A 12,329-nucleotide genomic window follows, 5' to 3' on the forward strand; every position below is an offset into this window, starting at 1 on the left:
AGAAACCTGCCTATACACAATTTCTTAATGATCCACGTTCTGTCCACTGGGAAGCTCAGGACAATATAGTCCCTTTTATAACCTAATCTTTTAAGTACTTGAAGACCTCTAACATATTCTCATTTGAACCTTCTCTTTTCTATATTCAGTGCCTATGAAGGCAAAGCCTCTGTAAGCATGGTTCCCTGAACAACTATGAAGATCAAAGTATATCCTTCTCCTTGTAGCTATATGCACAGAAAATGCTGATTGCTGAAATTCTGAGAGGTAAAGGGAAAAGGAAAACGTTGCATGGATGAAAAATAAAATTTTATTTAATTATTATACTGAAATTTGGTAGCTGTTACTGTGTCATAACCTAGGTTATCTTGGTTAATATACTTTTTATACTCCATCTTGTTACTTTAAGCTCAGTGTTGTAACATGCTAAGATCTTTTGGACATTCATGCCATTGTTAATACACTAGTTATTTTGCCCAGGTTTATGTCACTTTCAAATTGTATAAATATATATTTTATATTTTATCTGTTTTAGTTAAAAATAATCTATGTTCAATGACTGGAAAAAGTAATATTGCTAAAATGTCCACACTACCCAAAGCAATCTACCGATTCAGTCCAGTACCTATCAAAATACCAATAGAAAGTAGACTGGTGATTAACAGAGGCCAGGAAAAATAGAAGGGAGGTGGGAATGAAAGGAAGTTAATTAAAAGTACAAAAATACAGTTAGATAGAGGGAATAAGACTTAGCACTCAATGAATCAGTTGAGTGACTACAACAATATATAACTTATTATATATTTCAAACTAGCTAGTAAAGAATAATTTGTATATTCCAGGCATAAAGAAAAATGTTTAAGGTAATGAATATTCCAATTGCCCTGGTTTAATTACTACACATTATATGAATAAATAAAAATATCACCCCTAAAATATATACCTTTACTATATATCAATTTTTAAAACTCTATCTAAAGGCAATTCCTGAAGCACTGCAACAAGAACTATCCCTGAGTACAATATCAATCATGAATTATCACACTTTGGGTCCTGTCACTCAACCTATTATTGCTTTGTCCAAGACATATTTTTCTAGGAGACATCCTGAAATTCCTTTGCAAATATCTTTTTAAAATCTAGAAATATATTTACATTTATTTGATACATATACTTAGAAATCTTGTCAGACCAGTACATAATCTGTTAAATTTAAAATATAATGTAAGTATAAAGTACAATATTTAACAAAACAGATCCAGAAATGAGCATTATTTATTTGTAAAACTGTATCAGTTTGGCATAAGAGCAAAGCAATCAAGTTCTGGAGTCAAGGAGATGTAATTCAAATCTCAGCTCTATTACTGTCACTGATCTTGACTATGCTTAGTGTCCGGATTCTGAATTACTTCATCTGTACAATGTGAGTAATAATTTTCACATGTACCTCAAAAAGTTTTTACAAGGATTAAAGGAAGTATTGCTAAACAATGCTCAGATACAGGTCTGTAATATTGAAACATTTCAAAAAGTATTACTTATTATATCATAATAATTATAAATTTGACACATACCATTTTTAAAATGACATCTAAAGTGCTGCTTCATTATTCCATTTTGTTGTTTCTAAATGTTAAGACTAAAAACTAAGAATTCCTAATCTGCTAGTCTTAGATGGATTTTGTCATATCTGAAAATTTCAGTGCAGTTCTTTCAGCAAGCTATTTCATACTTAAGAAAGTATATGGATTAAGTAAACTTGTTAAATAAAAAGTAATTTTTTTTTTGAGGCGGAGTTTCCTTCTTGCTACCCAGGCTGGAGTGCAATGGCGCGATCTCGGCTCACCGCAACCTCCACCTCCTGGGTTCAGGCAATTCTCCTGCCTCAGTCTCCTGAGTAGCTGGGATTACAGGCACACACCACTATGCCCAGCTAATTTTTTTGTATTTTTAGTAGAGACGGGGTTTCACCATGTTGACCAGGATGGTCTCGATCTCTTGACCTTGTGATCCACCCGCCTCAGCCTCCCAAAGTGCTGGGATTACAGGCGTGAGCCACTGCGCCTGGCCAAAAAGCAATTTTTTACAAGTTTATAGCAGCAGTACACTTTTTTAGCAATAATTATTTTATTATTTTGCTGCGCTACTATACGGTCTGTCTATAAGGGGGAATGTATGTCATATACCTTTATGGAACAAGGTATTTATTTATTAAAATAAGCCTAAAAACACTCTGTATAAGCTTCATTGGGAAAAACAGTGATCACCCTCAGCGTTTCTCTTTTTTCCTTTTTTCTCTCTCCCTAAGACTTTTATATACATCAGATGTGCTCAACAGCCATATCAATTACAGCTTGGAAAGAACCAGTAGGTTTAGGAACCATGGTATTTCTTACACTTTCCATCTTATTTAATGGGGTTATTTTCAATGTTTTCCAGATAATAGTTGGTACTTTTCTAACACAAGTGATTATTTTGCTCAATGTAACAGATGATACTTTTTTTATTTACTAAACTTGCACCACTTTAAGACTGACTACTCAAACACTGTCTTCATAAAGGATGTATCAGTAATTTTAATTTGCTACTCTTCAAAGACTATCTGGAAGGCATTAGAAGATTAAGCTTGACTCTTTGATGTAGCTAAGATTCATTAATTTCCTAATAAATTTAAGCCCTAGAGACTTAAGTGTCATGATTAAGTATATGATATAAAGAGCTAAAATATATAGTAATATATAAATGTTGAATAAGCATATTGAACACGGAGAAGGAATTGTGTTTCAGTATAACACATTTTCTCATCAACAAATATACTCTCTTCATGTTTCTTAACTGGGAATTTTATTTTTCTGGGCTGGATTGGCCCTGGCAGCTGCTGTATTAAGTTGACACTCCTGTGATACTCAAAGCTGTAAGAGAGTACTAACACTGGCTTGAGATATAGACCTGGAGTGAGAAAAGAAATAGTGAACGAGTTCATGTTCATGAGGATGAGGAAATAGAAGTAGTACTATGTTTAAGCTTATGTTGATGGCCTCAGTTTTCTAACTGAGAAAGCTGGCCTTGGGAGTTGGGTGTGGGATGAAACTTATATTGCTAATATTGAGATGGCCTTCCCAAATGCTAGTCCTTTGAAAGTGCATGATTTGGGGTTCTTTTGAAGTACATCTAAAATATTATGAGACTGAGTTAGTGGCTCACAGAAATCAGGGAATGGTAAATTTCTTACTGATTGCTATTTTATTTTATTATACTTTAAGTTCTGGGGTACAGGTGCAAATCATGCAGGTTTTTTGCATAGGTATACACGTGCCATGGTGGTTTGCTGCCTCCTTCTACCCATCATCTAAGTATTTCTCCTAATGTTATCTAACACAGGCACATGTCATTTTATTGTGTCACTGTTCACAATAGCAAAGTCTTGAGTGTGTTTTTATTGGCAGTCACTTAAAAATGAAAGGAAAAGCAGGCCATTGCTAAGGAGCCAACCAGTGCTGTGTAGACCAATTACAGAAGGCTCTAGTGCCAGGAACTGGCTAAAGAACTGTTGGAGTTGATGGCAGCTCTCATCTCCCTGCCCAAAGTAGAGCCATTATCTGCACTGTGTACTGAAAGGTATGTGGCATCGTATGAATCTTCTGGATCTGAAATATAAATGCCAGGCACTGTGGCTCACTCCTGTAATCCCTGTACTTTGGGAGGCTGAGATGGGCAAAGTGCCTGAACTCAGCAGTTTGAAACTACCCTTGGCAATATGGTGAAACTCTCTCTCTCTACTAAAATACAAAAAAAAGTAGCTGGGCATGATGGTATGTGCCCCTAATCCCAGCTACTTGGGAGGCTGAGGCAGGAGAATCATTTGAGCCCAGGAGGTGGAGGTTGCAGGGAGCCGAGATCATGCCACTGTATTCTAGCTTGGGTGACAGAGTGAGACTCCCTCTAAGAAAAAAAATAAATAAAAAGAGTAGCTTTCATATAATTAGTAAAATTGGAGGTTGTCCTGGCTTGCAATCTAGGACTATCCTGAGGTTTCATATTCTTAAACACTATTAAATAATGGAAGTATAAAATAGATTTTGGAGAACAATTTTTTATGGTCAGCTTCCTAAAGCTCAGAAGATGGCTGCTATTGGAATAGATATCAGGTTTCTTATATAGGTGTGAGGATGGATGGACCTATTCTCTAATATTATCCAAAGATGGGGGAGTCTTCTGCAGTATCCCTGAGGAACTGTGGGTAATACTCAAGTGTTTTCCCTGGGTTTATGGTCTACCACTGAGTAAGAAAGAATGTTAAGCTATAAACCCAAGCTAGAAAGTGAGATGATCAAAAAGGTGTCAATCTACAACTTGGTGAACTATGAGCTATTAGTACCTTCAGGATGACAGTTCCATTTTCTTAATCTTTTGGGTCAGTTTCATGAATTGTTTACTGCCATAAATTTAGGAACAAAATGTGCCTAAAATAAATTATCTATAATCCACCCTAAGAAAACTATGGCTTCACTAAGCCTGGTTAAGATTATAGATAGTAAAAGTTCATCTTAATTTCATAGATACTGTACCAAAGTATTTTTCCCACTAAATGGGTCTGTGGCTGTGATAACTCACAGACTCACACATTGAAGTAGTCAACCTAATGTCTGGTCTTGGTGGCTGATATCAAATGCTAACCTAATAATCTTATGACTTTCTAAGTATAAAAGATATCAAGGGCTCCTGAGACTAGAGAGAGCTGGAGGTAGGCCAAAATTAGACAGACAGTTTTCTTGACAACAGGAAGATAATGGCTTAGCAACCACTTCTGGATTCATAGGTTTTAGAAAGTTGGAGGCCTTGTGGCTCTCAGTTTTCCTGATTAAGAAACTCTCGGTCTAGATTAAGCCTTTGTGTAGAGGATATTATGTGTTTGTTCTGCCAGAGGACTACAGAAAGGGTGCTGAGGACTAACAGGACTGACACAATCAAGAGTCTGTAATTGGGGGTATCCCTGTAGTCTCACATGAGGCTTTTTTCTAACAGTTGCAACTACCTTGTGGCATGAATATGCCCAACACTAGCCAAGAGATGTCAAGGGTTGTTCCTCCTATAATGATTTAAGCAAGTTAACTTATTTTAAACTCCTTAGGAACTTAAAATCAAGTTGGAGGATAAAAATCTTGTTAAATTTATGCAACTTATGAAACTAATATGTGCTACAGAACTGACACAAATGGGAACACTAAAAATAGTGATTGATAATACTTTACCATAGTACAAAGAGAGAGAAATGAAATCAAGAAAGATTCAAAACCACGTGAAAAGATCTATACAGTTATCCTTTGATAGCCATAGGAGATTCATTCCAGGATCCCCCATCAGAGACCAAAATCTGCAGATACTCAACTGCCTTCTGTAAAATGGCACAGTATTTGCATATTTCCTGTACACATCATCCCATATACTTTAAATTATTTCTAAGTTACCTATAATACCAAATACAATGTAAATGCTGTATTAACAGTTGTTAACAATAACAGTTGTTATTTTTATTTGTATTTCTTATTGCTGCATTGTTATTTATTATTATTGTTTAGCATATTCTCAATCAACACTGTTTGAATTTACAGAGGTGGCACCCATGGACACAGAGGGCTAACTGTTCCTACAATGAAGAAAATGAAGAGTCATTAAATATATTTCAGTAGAAAGGCCCATACTTTAAAGTGATTGATATTTTATAGTGTAGAGATTAAATTTAATGCAGAAGAAGAAACTGACAAAGGAAGATTGGTTAGAAGATCAGTCTCAGAAGATCAGTTTGCAATTGCCTAAATAAAAGGTACTGAGGACTAAAACTAGGTCGATGGCAATGTGAATATAAATAAGCTGAAAAAATATGGGCATGGTGACTCCCTGGCTATACAATAATGGATTATGAAAGTGGACACCATTTGCATCTGTTAACGCTTATAATAAACAGAAATCTCTATTTCATTTCACTCTTACCTAACTCTTTGGTGAACTCCTTCTATACGAAATTCTCTGAAGGTAAAGGAAGCTATTTCCTAAAAATAACTAACTAAAAGGTCAAAGACTGTATTAGTCCATTTTGATACTGCTATAAAGACACAACAGGAGACTAGTTAATTTATAAAGAAAGGATGTTTAATTGACTCACAGTTCTGCATGTCTGGGGAGGCCTCAGAATATTTACAACCCTAGAGGAAGGCAAAGGGGAAGAAAGGCACGTCTTACATGGCAGCAGAAGAGAGAGCTGGGGGCTGGGGGCAATCCCAAACACTTTTAAAGAACTGGATCTCATGAGAACTCACTATCATGAGAACAGCACAGGGGAAACTGCCCCCATGATCCAGTCACCTCCCACCAGGTCCCTCATTGAAACATGGGGATTACAATTTGAGATGAGATTTACGTGGGGACACAGAGGAAAACCATATCAAAGACAAAAGCTCCTTCCTCTAAATAGTGATCTGTCACGATAATTAAAGCACTGTTATTTGGGGGCTGTCATTTTCTTAATATTTGGCAAACCTGGTTTAGAACATGCAAGCATAGTGATGGAGGGTAAACCTCTGACTCACAAGAAAGGGCAGCAGACAGCTCATGTCTAGGCTTAGGAGAATTTCTTACCCTTGAGAAATAGGAAAGTTATCTGAGGGAATGGCGAAGAATCAAATGTTTAAACTAGATAGGAATAACTAAAATAAAAAGTTCTCAGCTATGAGAGAGAAGACTGTTGCTATGAGAAAAGTTAGGTGAAGAGTTCCTGGAGAGTAGGTACAACTTTATCTTCTAAGCTAAATGGAAGGTTTTAGGCCCTGGCTAAACATGAAACTCAAAACTATGAATGGGGAGAAGGTGTGAAGACAGTATGTAACCTTCTCAACTTTACAGAGAAATAACAAAGCAATGTCAGTACTGTGTCAGAAAATTAAAAACACATTAAGCCACCTTTTATCATACGTTGAACAACCTAATTAACATTGGGTTCTGTAACAGTAACAAAATTGATATTTTAATTAAGGTAAATTTAAGAAAAACAATGGAATTGTATAGGAGTCTGGATGGAAATTGGATTGTTCACATTTACCAACATAGTTGTTTCTAGTGATAATTGAACAATCTTGGAAATCTCAGCATATGCTTATTATTTTATTTTTTATTTTTTATTTTAATTTTTGGTAATTGTACCTGTTTGAAAATGTGGTCAAAACAGAAGTTTTTTTTTTTTTGTTTTTGTTTTTTATTTTTAATTTAACAATATGTCAGTGTCCCTCCGTTCAACAGTGTCTCTTCATTTTTCTGTCTCTGCATTATTGCATTTCTGTAACCACTGCCTCTTTCCTGGTAAGGTTCATAATTCTGATAGATGTTGACTAGAAGTCACCAGCCTAGTTCGAAACCATGGACAGAGGATGAACTTTGCTTCACATAGGCTAAGGAACTTAGTGTCATGAGAATTGTACTGCAGAGAAGAACTTTAAAGACTAAGTGAAGAAAGAAAATAAAGATGATAATATCCTCCCCAAACTGTTTTTCCCTAATCCCACAACTATTTAATAGACTTGCCCAAATTCTGGGACAGGCAAGGCTGGTACTTTGAGAATACACACACACACACACACACACACACACACACACACACACACACACACACAAAACCCTCGTGATGCTTCTTATAATTCAACCAGTGGAGCTCTAACTACAAATGTCAAGGGAAAGGTAAACTTAAGTCACATTCCATCAAAGTACCAAAGGAGTGTTATTCTAATTAAAAACATGTTTCACATTTGGAGAAGGTACTCATGTGACTTTGTTCACTATCAGTTAATAAAGTAGTTTCATCAAATTGATACTGGGTAACCATGGGCATGTCAGATGTCCGTTACAGAGAATCTGCTGACAGCAGGATAGTTGGGTAAGAGACTCCAGCTGCCACGCCTCCCGTGTCTGCAGCATTCACCCCAAGGCTACACTCTCCCCAAGCTGCTCCCAACCAATGGCTAAACTTGGTGGTGATAATAGAGCTGGCTACTTGAAACCAGTGAAAACTTCTCTCTCCATTTGCCTGAATGACTTTCTTTTAGCCTCATTATAGTCAATTTCAGACTTTTCATACCCAATTTTCCTTCCTGCTCCATACATTTTTGCAAATGTCAGAACTGTGTCATGGTCCAAAGGCTCTTCTCACCTACTTCTGCTGTCTCTTCATTTTATGACGGAGACATTTCTGCCAAATAAACCTTGTGTACTTTCCATACTGTGGTCCTGTGTGCTTTCTTTATGACTCTTTGCTTGCGTAGATGACAAAAGTTAACAAAATCTTATAAAACCACTAAAGGGTATAAATGTTAAATTCACTGATTTCACCAAAACATATATCCTTCCCACTTTCTCCTGCTTTCTTTGTTTTTCTGTTCACCTCTTCTCTCTCCCTCTTTCAGTTTTTCCCCAGAGCTTGACTGAAATTTTATTGTGACAAATAGGAAAAACAGAATGAAATTTGTCATGCCTTTTCTAGCAACACTTACAGGAAATATACAGAGGGCTAAGCAGAAATCAGAAAGTAGAGTTATTAATTTCGTTATCTGGTTTCAGTGTATATAGCTTCATAATTTGGTTTTAGTGTGTATAGATTATTCGTTCATTGACATTTGAAAAGAATAAGGGAAGAATGAATGTGGTTTGGCTCTGAACCGACTGGAGATGGAAAAGGTAGAAAATGGAAAGATTTAGCAGCATTGTCCTAAAAAAGCAATGACTCTGTATTTTGCAAGCCTGCTCCAGTCTTAGTTGTTTTAGGATAATATAACTTGTGATATTTAAATAGTATTTTATTTTAAAAATATTTATAGAAAAAGTAAAATAAGCACATCTTTCTGAAAGAGCTTGTGATTGAAGGCTCATATGTAAATGTACCCTTCAGGTTCTTTAAGAGAAAATAAGCTTTCAGGCAATGACAAATTCTCTTGATGACTGAAAATTATCAACCCTTTCCCATACTATCATAGTTCCAAAATCCCTTAGAAATTCATTGAAATAAGCATTTTCAGAAAATATCACAATGTGGAAACATCTATTCAAAGTGTAAAAAAGGAACTATTTTAGCCAGGCATTTATACTGCATGTGCTTAACAAAAGCATGAATGTAGATTAACTCTGTTGCTCTGACAGGGATAAAGTCCATATTCAGACGGGAGCAAATCAAATTTTTACAAAGTGATAGATGCTGTAGATGAGGAGAGGGCATAGAATCTGTAACATCATAAACTTAGATAAATCTCCGGATGCATGACACTATGTAACAACATTTTTCATAATTAAATTAGAATTCAACTTAATTATTTTCTAAGACAAATATTTCATTGTTGTCAAATTATTATTGCTGTAAACTTCAAGACACAGTATTCACAGTACTGTAGTATAGAGAGTAGTCTATTTGTTACCTGAATTTCTCTGTATAATTCATAGTGATCTTTTACCATAGCTGCTTTTATAACTTATTTAAATTACTATGACATTAAAATATGAAAGAGTAATTCTTCACATATTTATTTTAAGGACATTGAAGTTAGAGAATTAACAGAAATAATATCTTAATCACTTCATATGGAAAAATCAAAATAAAAATGATACATATATTAATTTGTAGGAGCTTTAAATTTCAAACTTTAAATCTTACAAATATTTTATTTAAAATCAGTGACATGTGGATGTATTTAACAACAAATTGATTTTCAAAAAATAAGTGCATTATAAAGCAGAACTGTGAAACTTTTTCCCAACATAAAAAACTAAAACAAGGCTCTAAATTTTACTTCTATTTATACTGTACACAAATGTATTCAAATGTCAACATTCATAAAATATCTAATATACATATATATGTATATATATTTAAATTATTGGCCAGGCGCAGTGGCTCATGCATGTAATTCCAGCACCTGAGGAGGCCAAAGTGGGTAAATCACCTGAGCTCAGAAGTTCAAGATCAGCCTGGACAACATGGCAAAACCCAGTCTCAATTTAAAAAAATCTCTGTAGATATATAATAAATTATATAGAGATATCTATATAATTATAAACATAAAAGAGGTATATATGAATATATAAACTATGTATAAGCTTTGATCCACAAATTATACTTTCAAAATCTATTATATTTACTATAGTATCAACTACAATTATGTCATAATTTGCAATTATGAATTAGAAATAATTTTGAAAATCTACCAAAAGAATAATAAAAAATGTTGTATAAATGTTTTGAACTATTTGCATCACTTTGAAATAATAAAGTAGAAAATTTTGCAAGGCATTTGTTATTAAAGGAAAAAAAACAGCAATTTGCAGAGGCAATGTAGCATTTAGACTGAGATTATAGACTCTGGAATTAGATAAAGTTGAATATCAACTTTGCCACTCACTAGCTGTCTTAAGGGAACATTTCTTAAGCATTTTGTGGATTAGTTTCCTCATTTGTAAAATGAGAGTCAAGATAGTACTTACCTTATATGGCCATTGTAAAGACTGAGTCATTATATGGAGAACAATTATAACAGCACCAGATACAAAGCCAGCATTAAATTCATGCTTATTTCTTTACACAGAGTGTACTGTTTTACATTAAAATGAAAAAAAAAGTCAAAACTATTTACTTTATATGAACATAGACATGTATTGCAAACACTCAAAAATGCCTATGAACATTCATGCCACACTGATACCACTGTATAAGTGTTAGCATTAAAGATGAGGCTGTTTGAATTTTTTATGCAGAAAATAAATTTTATACATTATTTTTGTGATTAAATTTTAAATACTTTGATACTTACGTTAAATGTAATACTATGCAACTGTAAAAAATAATAATATATTGTAAAAGACCTGAAACCAATCCAAATGCCCATCAATGATAAAGAAAATGAGGCACATATACACCATGGAATATTATACAGTCCTCCTAAAGGATGAGTTCATGTCCTTTGCAAGGACGTGGATGAAGCTGGAAACCATCATTCTCAGCAAACTGACACAAGAACAGAAAACCAAACATGCATGTTCTCACTCATAAGTGGGTGCTGAATAATGAGAACACATGGACACAGGGAAGGGAATATCACACACTAGGGTCTGTTGAGAGGTGGGGGATAGGGGAGGGATAACAGGGGGTGGTGAAGTTGGGGAGGGATAATATTGGGAGAAATGCCTGATGTAGTGATGGTGGATGGAGGCAGCAAACCACCATGGCATGTGTGTACCTATGCAACAATCCTGCAAGTTTTACACATGTACCCCAGAACTTAAAGTATAATTAAAAAAAGAAAACATGTTGATGAACTGATAAACTTTCCTCAGAGGATTCACATTTTAATAATGAAAACTAGTTATAATCATCCAAATACCTTTAGTGTAATGAGCACTATAATAAAACAATGTACAAAGTTTTATGAAAGTCAAGAATAGGCAGAAAAAAGCTGTCTGACCTCTGACCTTACACATTTTGATGTTGTAGATGGAGACTGAAATACGAGTGGGAAACTCCTTAACAGAGAAAAGTTCATTTTTATTTGGTACACTTCTAGTAAACAAATGTCTAGCAAATTAGTATTTTATGCTGAATTAATAAATAGACGTTATAGAATTAAACAGGTAAAACAATGTGGAAAAAAGATAATATAGATTACATTCATTGAATTATTGACATGAAAAATGTTCATGCACATATATCATTAAGTACAAACAAGCAAATTGAAAGAGATCATTAATTGTATCAATATAAATTCATTTATGTAAAATTATGTGGTTTAATTTGGCTACGTAATGGTAATGTTCACAGTTAAACTGGTCAGGTTATTTTTACTTTTTTTTTTTAAGACAGAGTTTGGCTCTTGTTGTCCAGGCTGGTGTGCAATGGCATAATCCCGGCACACTGCAACCTCCGCCTCCCAGGTTCAGGTGATTCTCCTCCCTCAGCCTCTCAAGTAATAAGTAACTGGGATTACAGGCATGCACCATCAGAACTGGCTAATTTTTTTTTTTTTTTTTTTTTTTTTTTTTTTTTTTTTTTTTTTTTTTTTTTAGTGGAGAGAGGGTTTCTCCATGTTGTTCTGGCTGGTCTTGAACTTGTAATCTCAGGTGATCCACCCGCCTTGGCCTCCCAAAGTGCTGGGATTACAGGCATGAGCCACCATGCCTGGTCTTTACTTTTATATATATACAACTATACACATATTCATATCTTTAGAATTGTTTTATGGTTGACACCTATTACATTATTTTTTAAGAAAACACTATAATATTGACTTTACTGTGAAAAAAAG

The 12,329-nt window shown here is 34.6% G+C and overlaps 1 protein-coding gene across 1 annotated transcript in view; it reads right to left on the reverse strand.

Annotated features, from left to right (window-relative positions):
• The window catches only part of UNC13C (unc-13 homolog C), a 586,273-nt gene that overhangs the window by 453,617 nt on the left and 120,327 nt on the right, over positions 1-12,329 (reverse strand). The gene's annotated exons all lie outside the window — the stretch shown is intronic.

The sequence above is a fragment of the Saimiri boliviensis genome, chromosome 2, assembly GCF_048565385.1.
Source record: "Saimiri boliviensis isolate mSaiBol1 chromosome 2, mSaiBol1.pri, whole genome shotgun sequence".
In the NCBI taxonomy this organism is placed as follows: domain Eukaryota; kingdom Metazoa; phylum Chordata; class Mammalia; order Primates; family Cebidae; genus Saimiri; species Saimiri boliviensis.